Genomic DNA, 17453 nt, shown 5'->3' with positions numbered 1-17453 from the left:
GGAGAAAAGGAGCCTGTGTGACATTGCAGAGATATTTGTGAATGGGCCTGTTCCACTGAGGATCACTCAAAATTGACATTCTTGGGTTGGGGGATAAAACCACACCATTTCTGTACAGTGCAATATACCCCTCCCTACTACAAAAATGTCAGGGAAACTCTGCTTGTCCAAATGCACTGTTTCCCGACCACAACAAGGGAACTGTCTGGCCCATAGAGATGATAAAGGCCTTAGGCTCCGTTCCAAGCCGCACTCCATTCCCTTTGAATTGCTTCCATGACATGAAGAGGCTAGAAAGCAGCAGGATTTCCCCAGCTACAAATTCTTCTGGCATGGGAGAGTCCCCATCATGCATAAAGCTAATATAAACCAGCACTTAGGCCACCCGTGTGCAAACTCTAGCATAGGAGGCATGCCGGGACATTCTCACAGCTGGGAGGTGTAGCGGGAGTGCACTGAATTTGGTAACCCCTGGCTGTTGGAGAGCCCTTGAGGCCATACCTGGGCAGGTACAGCATACACGAGCCTTGGGGAAATTGCCTCTAGACTGGGGATCCACAGAGCTGGAGCCAGTGAATAGAATCATCTGAGGACTGACACCAGTAAATCACCCAGATAATATTTCTATTAAAGCAGGAATTTTATCTAGACTACATTAAGTAGTATATTGTTTGGTTTAGTTTTAAATATCATAAATGGTGGAATTTTCCTCTTCTCCTTAGAGATTATTCAACAGACTAACTTAATTCACGACCTGGAAATGTTTCCTCCTATTCGGTGAAATCTAACCTACATACACAAAGCCCATTTGTGATGGAAAAGTTACTTTGTACTTACATCAAAATTTTCAGAAATGTGTTGGCTGGAAAGTAGATTTGGAGAAAAGCTGAATTCCTTTTACTTAGGTGCAATATTTTCAAAAACACCTAATTTAGGAGTATTTACAAACATGAATCCAACTGAAAATCTTGTGCTTCACAGTCTCCTGGGTGCTTTTGAAATTCTCTCACTTGGTGGCTAGATATTGGTTTAGGAGTTTAAGTACTTGAAAATGTAGACCTTACATCTTTATTTAGATACCCAAGAGTCTCAGATATAGGGCAAACTGTTCTTAGACTCCTTTTAGTCCCTTTTGAGTCCATCCCTTCGGTGACAGGATGGGCTTTCTGTACCTCATTCTGCTTGGAAACTCACCTTCCAAGCACTTTCAGATTGGATCTCTAGTCTGCAGCCCAGCTGGCTCTGAACCATGTTAAAAACACAGGCCCAATCTGTTTTTGGAATCTGTAAGAGTTTACCTTTGGGAGTTGGGGACAGCATACATTTGCAGTGATAGAAATGGTATCTTCAAAACAAAGCGTTACTTATTCATTTCCCAAAGGTATAAAGCACTTAGGAAAAATGAATTAACACAATGAAGGAGAGAGACAGACAGTCCTGCTTACATCATGATCCATTGATTCTGTCAATCTGTATGTCACTTCCATAGGCTGACAACTTATGCCCCAACTCTTCCTTCCCAAGGCCAGCATTTTTTTTTTTTTTGAATTTAGGATTCCCCTTGATCCTAAGCTGGTTTTTAAGGCCTGGCTTGACAAAGCCCTGGCTGGGATGATTTAGTTGGGGACTGGTCCTGCTTTGAGCAGGGGGTTGGACTAGACGACCTCCTGAGGTCCCTTCCAACCCTAATATTCTATGATTCTATGATAGGTTCATCCCTGTGAAGAGCAAACAATTCTAGTCAGATGGGGGTATTCCCCAATAAACAGCTTGTGACACTGCACTCCATATTCAACATAGTAATATTATTATTACATGGTTATGGCATAATTATGATGCATTTCATACAAGTTAATTCATGTGAGGTGTCATTGGAAAAGTTATGATTTGCTGAATATGATTATCCTATTGGTATGCATGTATCACTTTTGTATCTGAAGTTATAAATACTGGCTATGTATCTGTACTTCAAATGTAGTCACACCTGGGTAACGCCCACTAGACAAGATGCTTTCAGGCTAGATAGTTGGTTGGGAAGGGTCTATTCATAGCATTGAGCCATTAGGGAAAACAATAGGCCTTAGGAGAAGCTTATCTTCCACCTGATGAGCCTTCCCGAGAACACTGAACTTCCAGACAGGCTGTAAGTAATGGCTGTTATGACTCTGTAAGGACATGTGACCAGGCCACATGATTCTGGATTCCATCTTTGCATGTCAGTATTTTTTCACAAACCAGTCTGGGAACCAAATTTTGAAACAAAGGGTTCCTGCCATATGCTAAAGCTACATAAGGCAGGGAGTGACATCATATCTTGTTCTTCACTCCCCACACAGGAAGACTTGCGGCAACACCTGAGGAAAAAAGACTGAACGGGGGGAAGTGCTGGACCCAGGGTAAAGGGAGTTCTAGTTTGTGTATGAAAGACCTGGGGATTCCAAGCTGTAAAGCAAGTGCAGCTTGTTCCTTAAGAATCTGCCACGCTGCTTGTATCATCAGCCAAGGGGAGAATTTACTCATTCATATCCTATCTTTCTAGTATCTTAGGCTTAGTTTGTGTTTTTGATTATTTACTAGGTTATCTGCTTTGGTCTGTTTGCTATCACTTATAATCACTTAAAATCTAGCCTTTTCTGTAATTAATAAATTTATTTTATGCTTTAATCTAAAGTAATAAGTTTGGAGTGAAGTACCTGGAAATCCTAGCTCAAGGGTTTGGGCTGTTGCATATTCCTCTCCACATTGAGGGGGTAGGGGAGAACTCTATGAGCTTTCGCTGTACAGTTCCCTGTGCAGTACAAAATGGTATAATTTTGAGTTTATGCTCCAGAGGGGGTGCGTGCCTGGGGAGCTGAGAGTTACCTTGGCTGTAGCCTTTCTACTCTTGGTTCATGCCATGGCTAGTCAGAGAGCCTGCATGTAACTGCAGCTGGGTTTGTCCCTACCTGTGTATATGCTGGTGGAAGTGTAAGACTGAGAGCATGTCTGCTACTTGTCTCAGCAGTACAGTGTGAGAGGGAGCCCAGGTTGGTGGGTCATAGGGCTCAGTCGTACCCCAGTTCCAGGTGGCACCCCGAGGGGAACCCATCAGACAGCTTTTCCTTTTGTTTCTTCCAGTACTCTTATTTTTGTAATTGTTTCATTTCCTGTTTTCTTTCTCCACACCAAATGACGGGCCTGATTTTCAAAAGTGATGAATACCACAGAGATCCCCTTGACTGACATAAATAAAGATTAAGAAGCCAAACTTTAATAATCCACATCTGAAGATTTTGGTCATGTTTTGTCTTTCACTGTAGTCCTTTCTGCCAACACTTTTGTTTGTTTGTTGTTGTTGATTCATTCTGTTTTTATCTGAGGGACATTTTAAGTTTTGATGCCTTGAGAACTACTAGATTATCTCAGATGTCCTGTTTTTTCGAAGACTCCCTCCTAACGAGTTCCAAGTTATCATACCAAAAGCCCATCCCTTACCCCAACTTACAGCACTTTTGTTTCAGTGGCCAGTACCTCACAATGTGTACCTGAATCCCAATATTGCTAACCACCAGCATCCAGGAAAAGCACTTCATATGAGTACATTCCTGAACTGGAAAAGGAAGCACACTCCCTCTCGTGTATAAATTCTGGCTTGTGACCCAGCCAATCTACCCTTAAGGTAAAATTTTCTTGACAAAGCAACATTACTTTAGAAGAGCCTTTTCTATTTATCTTACTCACACACAGCAGAGTTAATACTACAAAGGATTTTCTGGTCAAATATGTACGTATTTTAAATAAAAACAATTTGGCTGTGTCCATGCCCCTATTATGTTTCTTCTCCATGTCTATCCTAGAAAATGTGTTTGACAAAATAGTAAATTTTATGTGAATATTTCAGAATATTGACAAAAAGTAATTTCTTTGGGATGGGGATCATCCTTTTGTTCTGTGCTTATACAGCACCTCGGACAATGAGGTCCTAGTTCATGACTGGGGCTCACAAGTGCAATGTAATGCAAATAAATAATAATAAATAATAAATAATAATAATAATAATAATAATAATAATATAATGTGAATTTCAGAATTGGTAAATCTGAGCAGTCACCCTAGAAATTATATTCTAGAGTTACCCATGTCCTTTCCAGGAACAGAGAAATACATTTTCATTACCTCTATGGTCAACGAAAACAGCTTGAATTTCAAATTTCAAATATTCACAATGATTATTCACTGGACCATTTCTGAAAATAATTCTTGGTGATCACAAAGAGGCCACCAATAATTATTTTCAGAAAAGATCCAGTGAATAACTTCAAATAGCAAATCCATTTTATAAACTGCACTACGATCACAGAAAATGTACAAACTGAAAAAGAGGCAGAATTAATCAAATAACTCACTCATTCTGAATTATTCAGATAGCTCTTGCTCAGATAGCTATGGAAAGATTCAGCTCAACAGAGATTTTTTTAAAGTGGAAAAACATTAAGGTAGAAATCAAATGTGCTCAGCTGGTTATGTCTTAATTATATATGGCGTTTCCCCTCATTTGGGTCTCCCTCCCAACCTACTCATGTGACCTGTGGTGTGTTTTGCAGATGAATCAGTATCAGCCATGCCAATGTAGAGCCATGTATAATCTGCCACCCACTTCTGTGTCTCTGAACTCACTAGTTAGATATGTCTGGAGGGAAATTCTCCCACATTGGTTGACAAGTGTGGTCATCTGGCACTAATTGAAACAAAGAGTGCAGCACAGAACTATAAAGTTGAACCTGTCTTTCCAATTATGGCATTTGCACTGCTCTGACAGAAACAAACGAACAAAAACAAAACACCAAAGTGCACAGCTGCTGGGCTGCTTATTTAATCTTACCCTTTACTCAGCACTCCATATATTTCACATCTATAATGGTTTTGCCCCAGACTATGCACTATATCTCTACAGATTTTTAACACTCTATCCAGATTATGTTAATAAACTTCATCCACAATAGCCTTAGTGCTCAAGTCAGTGAGGATGCCCTAGCTGTTCCCTGTGGTGCTAAGTCATTGTAAGGTTCTCCACAGCTGGGGCTCTTGAGGAGGAGATTTTTTGTTCCTGGAATAAGGCAAGCACAGGTGGTGCTGCAAATCGTTTGCAAATTTTTTGCAAATTGTTTAGCTTTTGTTAGCTTGAAATCAAGCCTCAGTCTTGGCATGTCCACAAGTTGCTAAAGAGAAGAAAGGACAAGAGTGGCCCTTTGTGATGATGGTGATGCTCCAGTTCCTGAATTTTTCAAGATTGTTAATCATTGAGCTATTGAAATGGATTTTTTGCTTCCAGATCGTGCTTAAGGCACAATTTGCCAGCAGAGACTTCAGAGTGTCCATAGCTTCATTTTATTTAATAATAATAAAAATACAATGCTTGTCTTAACAATGGTATTACAGCCACTAGACTTACATATATTTGTTGCATAATGATTAAAAAGCCCTTCATATCTGTGAATGACTCTTGTGACTTTTGCCTTCAGATACAAGCAGTATTCAGAATCCTTGTACTATTTTTTCTTGTATGTGTGGGAAGGATGTGGGGAAATGCAGTTGCATAAAGTGCCTATGTAGTATCTGAAAACTAATTCCTATTTGAACCACCATTGTAACCATTCAAGGTAAACTTCAGTCATATGATCATTCCACGAGTGCCTAGCTTTGCACACAGGGAAAATCTTTCAGTGTGTCACTGAGTATGAGCTATAAAGGCTGGAAGGAAGCCAGAGAAAGGGGAAAATAGAAAAGTCAGGCACAGAGGGAAGTGGGAGCCTTCTAGTCTATTGTTAGCCAGGCCTGTTGTAGGCAAAGTAGCGGTGAAGCCTGTATATAGTTGGGAACTGGTTGTGGGAAACTTTTTGTGAATAAAGAGCCCTGGTGTTGCACCAGACTGAAGTGTCCCTGACTCACTGAAGACGGAGGCCCAGGGAATACCCAGGCACAAACCCCATTACAACTTCAAATAAGTTACTTCTCTGTCCACTGTGTGTATGGTGCTGTTGGGAGGGGCAGAGAAGGGAAAGGAAATAAGATGAATATTTGATTTTTAAAAAAGCTTAAATATTAAACAAGGATTTTAAAAGTATTTTTCATAAGATTTTGAAAGACTGCTATCTAGGGTTTGTTGCTAAATTGATTTAGCTAATCGAGTTGAGTTCTTAAACATAGGATTAAAAATTAAAGTAATGTAGGCAACAAATGTGACCACTGTTTATATTACTGTGTAGTGAATTAGCAGAATGCTCTAGCAAGGTCAGTGGTAGAGGCAAATAGCATAGTCATATTAACAAAAGGAAACTGGTGTTTAAAAGCAGAGACTATAGTGCAATATGGCTTAAATAGCTGTCTTTGAAATCTCTTTTGGTCCATAGTTTGCCTGTTATTTTGTATGGGATCGGTAGGGGATATATTCCTCACTTATGGCCACAATCAACTAGCTTGGGAAAAAAAGCTCACTCTCATAATTGTTATACATAATAAAAAGGGTAAAATAACATAAAAGAAAGCTGGCTACTCCTTTAAGTCAGACTCTGCTGGGTTCTTCAGGCTCTGTTAGTGGGTCAAACTCTACTCTTGCTCTTTTCACTGTCACTGGAGTACCATTAATCAAAAGAATACCCCCTGATGATAAACATAGTCTCAGAGTTGGCAGAAAACCTCAAAAAGACCAACCATGCTATTGAACAATACTAAAGGCTCACTCTCTCGCTCCACTTTCCTTGTCTACTAGTACACTGGGAACTAACCAAACTTACTGACAGGGTAATAAGAAAGGTTTCAGAGTAGCAGCCGTGTTAGTCTGTATCTGCAAAAAGAACAGGAGTACTTGTGGCACCTTAGAGACTAACAAATTTATTATAGCATAAGCTTTCGTGTGCTACAGCCCACTTCATAGGATGCAGAGAATGGAACATATAGTAAGAAGATATATATATACATACAGAGAAGGTGGAAGTTGCCATACAAACTGTAAGAGGCTAATTAGTTAAGATGAGCTATTATCAGCAGGAGAAAAAAACTTGAGGAATTCCACCATGATTTCAACAATTTCCATCCCACCATCAACCTCAACCTAGACCAATCCCCACAAGCGGTCCATTTCCTGGACACTACTGTGCTAATAAGCGATGGTCACATAAACACCACCCTATACCAGAAACCTACTGACTGCTATACTTACCTACATGCCTCCAGCTTCCATCCAGGACACACCACACGATCCGTTGTCTACAGCCAAACTCTAAGATACAACCACATTTGCTCCAATCCCTCAGACAGAGACAAACACCTACAAGGTCTCTATCAAGCAATCTTAAAACTACAATACTCACCTGATGAACTGAAAAAAACAGATTGACAGAGCCAGAAGAGTACCCAGAAGTCACCTACTACAGGACAGGCCCAACAAAGAAAATAAAAGAATGCCACTAGCTGTCACCTTCAGCCCCCAGCTAAAACCTCTCCAGCGCATCATCAAAGATTTACAACCTATCCTGAAAAATGATCCCTCACTCTCACAGAGATCTTGGGAGACAGACCAGTCCTTGCTTACAGACAGCCCCCCAACCTGAAGCAAATACTCTCCAGCAACCACACACCACACAACAGGTTTCAGAGTAACAGCCATGTTAGTCTGTATTTGCAAAAAGAAAAGGAGTACTAGTGGCATCTTTGAGACTATTCAATTTATTTGAGTATAAGCTTTCGTGAGCTACAGCTCACTTCATCGGATGCATCCAATGAAGTGAGCTATAGCTCACGAAAGCTTATGCTCAGATAAATTGGTTAGTCTCTAAGGTGCCACAAGTACTCCTTTTCTTTTTACACCACACAACAAAAACACTAACCCAGAAACCTATCCTTCCAACAAAGCCCGATGCCAACTCTGTCCACATATTTATTCAAGTGATACCATCATAGGACCTAATCACATCAGCCACAGTATCAGAGGCTCATTCACCTGCACATCTACCAATGTGATATATGCCATCATGTGCCAGCAATGCCCCTCTGCCATGTACATTGGCCAAACTGGACAGTCTCTACGGAAAAGAATAAATGGACACAAATCTGACATCAGGAATCATAACATTCAAAAACCGGTAGGAGAACACTTCAACCTCTCTGGCCACTCAGTAAAAGATTTAAGGGTGGCAATTTTGCAACAGAAAAGCTTCAAAAACAGACTCCAACAAGAAACTGCTGAGTTTTAATTAATATTCAAACTAGATATCATTAACTTGGGTTTGAATAGAGACTGGGAGTGGCTGGGTCATTACACATGTTGAATCTATTTCCCTATGTTAAGTATCCTCACATCTTCTTGTCAACTGTCTATATGGGCTATCTTGATTATCATACAAAAGTTTTTTCTCCTGCTGATAACAGCTCATGTTAACTCATTAGCCTCTTATAGTTTATATGGCAACTTCCACCTTCTCTGTATGTGTGTATCTTCTTACTATACGTTCCATTCTATGCATCTGATGAAGTGGGCTGTAGCCCACAAAAGCTTATGTGCTAATAAATTTGTTAGTCTCTAAGGTGCCACAAGTACTCCTGTTCTTTTTTTGGTAATAAGAAAGATGTTTCCTGTGGAAACATCAAGTGGTATAGCATCGAGTTCCAATTCAATTCACCTACAAGTGGAGGAGATTTGAGAATCCAATAGTTCAAAATAAAGGAGGAAAATTAGTAGTAAGAACTCAGGGCCAGAATTTAGAAATAATTGTGAAATTCACAATTATATCCTCTTGTGGTGCCACACATGCATATCTTTTAATTTGGAATTAAGCTTCTCTAGGTTATATGCCATTAACTTGTGTTCCCCCACCCCCTTGGTCCTTTTAGGTTTTCCTACACCCTTTTAAATCATGTTTAGCCAAAATGGTTATTTAGCAGTTAAGTACTCTGACATATATACTGTAGACATGTTTTTTAAACTAAATTTATGAGAATTGCAGCTTCTTGGTCATGTATTTTATTCATATGTTACCTTACCATGAACTAATAGCACAGAATACCTTACTGGCAAAGTCAACTTTTTAAACTGGAAAATGTGTTTGGTGGTTTATAATGACTGTATTTTTCTATTTCATTGTGTTTGTTTAAAGTCTTAGTGAATATGACTGACATTTCTGGAATGTAGAGTAGCACTTAGAAATTTGCACAATTACTTACTGAGATTTGTATACCTCTGAACATTACTTCCCTAATGAGCTCTAGGTAGTATGGGTATTAGGCCTTTTCCCCACTACACATAATGGGCCTCCTAATTGGAAAAAAAGAATTCAAAGGTATTGACTTAAGAAAATATGATGTAGTCAAAACACAGGAATTTTAACCTTAATTTTAATAAGCTGCATGTAGCGCAGTGGTGGGCAACGTGCTGCCGGTGGGCCACACATGGCCTGTGCGGGTAATCCGCTGGCAGACCACAGGACAGTTTGTTAACATTGACCATCTGCAGGCACAGCCACCCACAGCTCCTAGTGACTGTGGTTCGCCGTTCCTGGCCAATGGGAGCTGCAGGAAGCAGTATGGGCAGCAGGGACACGCTGGCTGCCGCCTCCCACAGTTCCCACTGGCTGGGAACAGTGAACTGTGGCCACTAGAAGATGCTGGTGGCCATGCCTGGAGATGGTCAATGGAAACCTTGTCTTGCACCTGCCAGGGGTTTACCCTGATGGGCTGTGTGCAGTCCGCGGACTGTAGGTTGCCCACCATTGATGTAGAGGTTACAGCTTAAGGTCAGAAGGGACTACCAGATGTAACCTGTACATAACGGGCTTCTAAACATCAACCAGCCGTGTCTGCACTGAGCCCAATAACCTGGAATCGTATAAAGTATTACATCCCTTTTGGAGGCTAAACTATTGTGTACCAGAGGCAGAGAACAGGAGGGACTGATGTGCACCAATGCCCCTGAAATAGTAGGGAATTGATTAATTAAGTTTTACCTAGATGATACAAGCAAGCAACTCACATCAGATGCTGCAGAGGAAGGGGAAACCCCCCCAAAGTTCCTGCCAATCTGACCTGAGGGAACATTCCTTCTTGACCCTGAAAATAGCAATCAGTTTTACTTTGAGCATGTAAGCAAGAGCCACCAGCAAAGCATCTAAGAAAGAGAACTCTCCGTACCACATTTCAGCATCCAGTTGGTGTCCTATCTACAGCTGTGGCCATCTCTGATGTTTCAGAGGATGACAAAAAACAAAAAGAAAACACAGACTACATGGGGAAAGGGGAAAACATTTTTCCTGACTTCTGAGGCCAGCTGAAGCTCTGAATTGTGAGATTTAAGTCACAGACATAGGACTGGAAAGAACCCCATGGGCCATTGATCCCAGCTCCTGCCACCACAGGCAATCCCATCATAGAATCCCATTCACATTTATCTATCTCTGTTCCTAAAACAAATTAGGTTATATTCCCCCACTACTCCTACAAGAATGCTGCTCCAGACCCTTACTCCTCTGATGCTAGAAACCTACTGATTTCCAACCTACATTTATTCATGGCAGTTTATACGCATTTGTTCCTTTGACAACACTTCCTTTTAACTTAAATAGCTCTTCTCTCTCTCTGTTGTTTACCCCTCTGATGTAATTTTAGAGAGTAATCTTATCCCCTCTCAGCCTTCATTTTGCTAGGCTAAACAAGCCAAGATATTTTACTCTACTCTCATAAAATAGACCCTCTTCCCTGATCATCTTAGTAGCCATTCTCAGCACCCGTTCCAGTTTGCAGTCATCTTTCTAGAACATGAGTGAAAAGAATTGTTCACAGTATTCCAGATGATGTCTTGCCAGTGTCTTGTACAATGGCATTAATGCTTCTCTGTCTGTAGTGGTAATGTCTTGCCTGATACATCCTAGGATCTCACTTGCATCACAATGAGAGCTCACCCTGTTATTGTCTAATACATCCAGGTCTCTTTCCTCTGTCATTTGCAGCTGATGAGCCCCCAGTTTGTAGCATAACCTTTTGTTATTAGTCCCTAAATGCATGTCCTGATTATTTTATTTCCTATTCTTTAGTGTACCTGACCAGTTACATAGGATATCTATATGATGCTCAATCTAGTAATTCCATTAAAAAAGAAAAAAAAATAGAAGCTAATGCCAAAAAGACAGTAGCTTAATAAGGAAAAATCACTTTCAGCAAAATGCTGTGGGTGAAGTCCTGGTCTCATTGAAGTCAGTGGGAGTTTTCCCATTGACTTAAGTGGGGCCAAGTTCTCATCCTGGATGGTTTTGGGTTTGGGTTTACTCTGCATTGTTCTGAGAAGACAGTTGTTAGGATATAGATATTCAGGCCTGTCTGCAAAGGCCTGTACTTTAAGAATTTAGGTGTATTCTTATCACTTGGCTAGTTCTAGAGGTATAAATGAAAGAATCAAAATCACTGTCTGCTGGTGTAAGGGCCTTCTCTTACTGTGACAGTCTGAGGCCCTGTTCTTAGGCTAAGGCCTTTGGCTAAGCAGCAGAGGCAGCCATAAGCTAGGAAGCGAACAGTCACATCCTCACATTCCAAACTAGTCACATTGAAATAAGGTGCTATTGAGCTGTTAGGCACTATCAGGACAGGATTGTATTCCTATCACCTCCAGAGAAAGGGAAGTGCCTAGAAAATGTAAAAGGAAACTTAGTTTGATAGCATCCTGTCTGGCAAGAACTCACTTATCAATAGCTGGGATGTGAAATCCTCACTTCTGTATTGTCTTGTCATTATAGTTCCCACTTTGCTATTGTTTGTCTGTATAATCTCTGTCTGGTTCTGTGATTGTTCCTGTCTGCTGTATAATTAATTTTGCTGGGTGTAAACTAATTAAGGTGGTGGGATAGAATTGGTTACATAATCATGTTACAATATGTTAGGATTGGTTAGTTAAATTTCAGGAAAATGATTGGTTAAGGTATAGCTAAGCAGAACTCAAGTTTTACTATATAATCTGTAGTCAATGAGGAAGTGAGTGGGTGTGGAAGTGGGAGGGAGTGGGATGGGGTGGGTGTGTGGGTGGGTGGGGGAGACGGGAACAGGGAATGGAGGTAAGAAAATTGGAATCATGTTTTGCTAAAGGGGGAAATGGGAACAGGGAATGGGAGTAAGGAAGTTGGAATCATGTTTGGCTAAGGGTAGGAATGGGAACAGGGACACAGGTGTAAGGCTCTGTGGTGTCAGAGCTGGGAAGGAAGATACTAAGGAAGGAAACTGGAATCATGCTTGCTGGAAGTTCACCCCAATAAACATCGAATTGTTTGCACTTTTGGACTTCGGGTATTGTTGCTCTCTGTTCATGCGAGAAGGACCAGGGAAGTAAGTGGGTGAAGTAATAAGCCCCCTAACACCAGTGCTGTCTGTTTCACAGAACAGGTTAAGCTCTTTACAAAAGCAAAAAAAAAAAGTCCCTGCATAATATTTTAATGAATAATTTTCAACCAATATGTTGTTCATAAACTATCCTTTTGACTACTAGTTATTAGTTATTCAAAATCTATGATTGGTTGTCAAAGTCACATGGAATTTTTTCCACTCCCTGATTGGACGAGTGGAAAGTTTTAAACAGGAAAATAACAAATAAAGAAACTTTAACCGTTTATTCTGGCTAAATGCAAAGAATCCTACATGAAACTTCTGAGATTTATGGACATTTCCATGAATATCCAGTAGATGTAGACTGTTTGCAAATAATATTTCTTTCACCTTCTTTTGACACCAGCATCCTGTTCTGGCACCTCACCTCTTTGCCGAAGAGGTAGCAGATGTTTGGGGCCTTTTCAAGTCAGTTTGCCAGTGTAAGAAAAATTAGTGACATGGCATCTGGGTATACTCTAAATATAACTTGTTTTATTTATACATATATATCAGTCCTGAAATGCGGTGGTCAAGCAGAATGCAGGACGATCTCTTCCACCAGGAATCTCAGCCCAACACCAATGTCCAGTTTGCAGAGAGCAACTCTGACTCCAGCATTGTGTCTACGAAGAGACTATACTTGACTAATGCTCGCACAGCTCCCTCCCACTGCCTCTAAACAGACTCTTGCACATCCAAAAACAATAACACGTCATGGCTTCCCAATACTGAGCATTTGCTCACACGCTAAGAAAAAGAACTCCTAAAACTACGTGTAGGACCACCATCTGGTGATGTCGGCCTTAACACTTCTCATACGAGCCTTTAAATCAAACTGAATTGGGGGATTTCTGTCACAAAAATAAGGAGTCATTTTTTGCTGTTCATCCCCTTTACTATTTATACAGGCACCACACATCTCATGCTATTGCTTTAAAAAGTAGCTATTTTAAATGATTCCTGACATATTTCCCATGAAAGTCTCTGTATAGATTGTTGTTAATCCCTAGACCCAAGGTTTTTTTTCCTTTCTAATTTAGATGGGTAAAACATGACAGAACATTTCCAAATGATAGCAGTTCCTATGTCTCTGGTTTTGATTATGTTTCTTTCCTTTCATTTTTATGCACTGTCAAAAGACATAAAACTATTAATGTAGTATAAAGTTCATGCATGAACAGGAGATACATAATTACTGAGAAAAAGTGTAGAACAAAAGGCACTATATATTCTTTGGTTCTTGCAGCTCCTGCAGTATTTTGGTGCCAACCACTGAATAATATTTTAATATTTTAGAAACATTATGAATTTGTTATGACTACTTTCATGCCTCACTAGACAGCTTTATCTTTTAATAAAAAGTTATTTACATTTTTTTCTGTTTATTTGTTTATGTCTTATGCCACTTAACTGTTCAGAGAATGGATGCAGGAGACTTGATACTTATTGTGAAGGTGAAGACAGTGGTAATTTCTCTGCAAAGTTACTGTACTCTCTGCATACTGTGATTTCAGAAATGTTCTTAGCTTGACCTTGAGATACAAGAACTATTCCCTGTGCAAACTAATTCAGCTGGGGCTGCCACTCAGCAGCTCATCAATTATGTTAAACTGTGTCAACCTGTGTGCATTGTGTAATATTCCATACTGAATGATTGCCAACTGAATACAGACAGAGGCAAATATTGAAATCATGACATGTAGCCAGAGCATGTGCAAAACTTGAGGATTTCTTTAGCTTAAACCTACTGGCCTCTTGAAAAGGCATGCAGAATTACAAATAGTATGTTAGTGTAGCATAAAGCTTTAGGAAAGCAACAACTATATTGAGTTTATCGTTTATTAGGTTAATGAACATTATTAGTAAATGGTTGCCAGTGAGAATAAGTCCATTGACCTGGTTAAAACAATTATATTTTACTTTTTCTTATATTGTAAGCTTGATCCTGCATTCCTGATCCAGAGAATCATCTCACCACAGATGCTTAACAAAATGTAAATTGTCATAGTGTTATTGAGGTCAATGGAGCTATGACAATTTACACCAGCAGAGGATCTTCCCCTGCAAGTTTTGCCTGATTTAGGATCGGATTCTATATTTTTTTTTTTTAAGGAGGCATGATTTGTAAGTGTTAACTTCATATCTGGTTAAGATTCTTTTATGTTTGTTTTATTTTATTAAAATGAATGCAGTAGTTACACTTAAAAAAGCCCTATTGTTATTAAAGTTTCCACTGGTTGTATTAGTATTTCCCATTATTATGTATAGGAAATAACATAAAAACTTCTCAAGCTATAGATAGAAACATGTTTCCATTGTAAATATTTAGTTAAACAGGTGGACATAAAAAGTACAGCAGTATAAACTCAATGTTCTGTCTCCCGCCCTTTATAAGTGTATTTTGCTTTCTATTTTCCTTTCTTTCCAAAGTGCTGAAAATTAACATCTATTAGGATCACAACAGGAAGCTTCTAGAGAACGTTTCTTGTGAATATGCCTTTGAAATTAGTTTCCACCCCTGCCCACACTGCCAACCTTGAAACCACCATGGATAACATTTGTGTGTGTGTGTGTGTGTTATAAACAAAAGCAATTCAATAAATGTAACTTGTTAGCAACTAATTTAACCTGAACACTGCTAAAAATACCTTTGAAGCAATATGCGGTTTATAGTAATATAAACACACTCAGCCATGCAGAACAGGAAATGTCAAAGGAAAAGGCTAATAGTTTCACAGGCAACCTTAACAGAACACTACATTATAAGCACTATATAGAGGCTTGACAGCTGTAATCTGTTGGTTGGTAACCTTGAAACTTGCAAGGACAGGTTGGAGTATTAGAATGTGGTTGCTGGGTAGTTATAAATTAAACTGATGAGACTTTACAGATGTATATGTTTAAAATGTGTTTGTCAAGTCAATTCTTAAAAAGGATGATATATAAAATTATTTTTGCAAAGCCTTTTAGATGTGAAATTTGTACTATCTGCTCTCTTTTGTTTCTCATGAAGCTTCTTTACGTTCTCCTGTTTCTAATAATGTAGATCTTAATGGCTATTATTACACTGAGTCTTATTAATGTTATTTTTGCAAGCCCTTTGAGGCATGACTGCTTTGATGCATATTTGTGTACTAAAGAAGCTACAAACAAAAATCTCTAATCAGTGAAACAGTAGTTCAGATACCTTCTTTCTCCACCCTTCAATCAAACTCACCCCTGTTCTCTTAGAAAAAAAAAATGAGTTTAATTTTCATACTCTGAATTTCATTTAACTGGTCTGTGTTTCCCTCTATGCTCCTTATTGAACTTTTATCATGGCATTTTCTAGCACTTGGTTTAAAACAACATTTTAAAAAAACAATATCTGGTATGAAAGTAATAACTCGACTCCTTCATTAAACAACCTTATAAACACCAATTTACCCTTCTACCCCCTAACAATTCTCTTCAAAAGTCAGCAGTATCCAGTACAGAATGTCCTAAGCAAACACTTGAATTGAACAGCCTTCTGTGTTAGAACAAAATAAAATAGACTTGACACGCAGGCATGATTTCAACAGTAAGATTATACACTTGTTTGTTTATTCCAAATGAGCAAGAAGAAAGACAAGATGCAAAAGATGTGGTTTAATTAGGCTGTGATTTTATTAACTCATTTGGGAACTACTTGGTAATAACTTGTGCAGTGCAGGTCATGATTCCTTCCTTAATCATTTCCATCTGGTCTAGGGTTGCTCTCAACCCCCCCACGCCTCCACAGTTGGTCTCAGCCCATTGCTAGGACCCCACCACTCTCCCTCTGTATAAGGGTGAAGGAACTGGAAAAAGGAACCTCAGTCCTACTCCCCAGTTTCTTTAGGGGGTGTTCTCCTTTAAATCCACTTCCAGTTCTCGTTGATCAGGGAATCCAACCCCCTATAGAACAAATACCTGTATTGGACATCTGTCACAGGAGGCATTAAAAATTAATTTTGTTGTCCCCCTCCCTACCTCCAGTGTGGTTCCCAGGTAGCTAACAGTTCTCTCTCTAACACTGGCAAAAATTATATCTGTTCCCTCATCAGATAGGTGTATCCCTTTGTCCCTGAATAACTTGGGTACCCAAGATTATAATGTTGATGGGTAATAACCAAGCCTTTCTGTGTCCAGTGATTCTCACATTTTCTGGACTTGTCAACCTGTGGAGGCGTGGCAGCTCCCCTCCATATTACTATTTCAGACATGTTGACAGTTAACCCAGGGAAAGTATCCTGGATTTGCCATAAATCTCTTTGTCCTGATGATTAAGTCACCTCCCTTCAAAATTCCCAAAGCTTTCACCCAAGTGTGCAATAATAATTTCAGTTGTTTCACAGCTGACACAAAGTGTCTGAGGGGCATCAGCTAGTCCCAGGGCATGGCCACTGCCCCGCCAACTTAGACTCACCTTGTCACTGAGGCACAAATGTGAAATTCCAAGGGGAACTGGTTGCCTGCCTGCCTACAGATGCCTACAGATCCAAACATCGTCTCTCAGAACTTGTTCCCTTGCTCCCCCATAGAGCACCCTTTTATCTAGGTTGACTCTGAGCTGCCACACCACTGAGACCATGAAGTGAATTTCTAACTCTTGTGTCCTTCTCATGTGATCCTGAAAGAAAGAATAAACCAGAAGAGTTCAGCACATATAAACCTGAATTATCTTCCCAACAGACGCTGCCATATTCTTCTATGCACTCAGATGTCACCGTTAATGGGTTTAACACATTGCCTTATTTGTGAGACTCATGGCAAAGCTACAGTTGAGCCCTCAGATAAATAAATAAAATAAAATAAATAAATAAAACCATAAAAATGAAACCTAACCTACACGTTACATTAGAACCCCGAGTTAAATAAGAAAGTGTTTTTTTATGAAGCAAACTTACTCTTAACATACAAACTACCATATTAATTTATTCATTCATGCTTATTTCTAAATGCACCTAAAACTCAAGGATCTTGATCTAAAATCCACTGATTACCAGAAAGACTGCCATTGACTTCACTGAACCCTTGGCTCAGATGCTGGGTGTTTGAATACGTACTTAAAA

This window comes from Eretmochelys imbricata, chromosome 1, assembly GCF_965152235.1.
Source record: "Eretmochelys imbricata isolate rEreImb1 chromosome 1, rEreImb1.hap1, whole genome shotgun sequence".
Taxonomy (NCBI): domain Eukaryota; kingdom Metazoa; phylum Chordata; order Testudines; family Cheloniidae; genus Eretmochelys; species Eretmochelys imbricata.
This window is presented reverse-complemented; position numbering follows the sequence as displayed.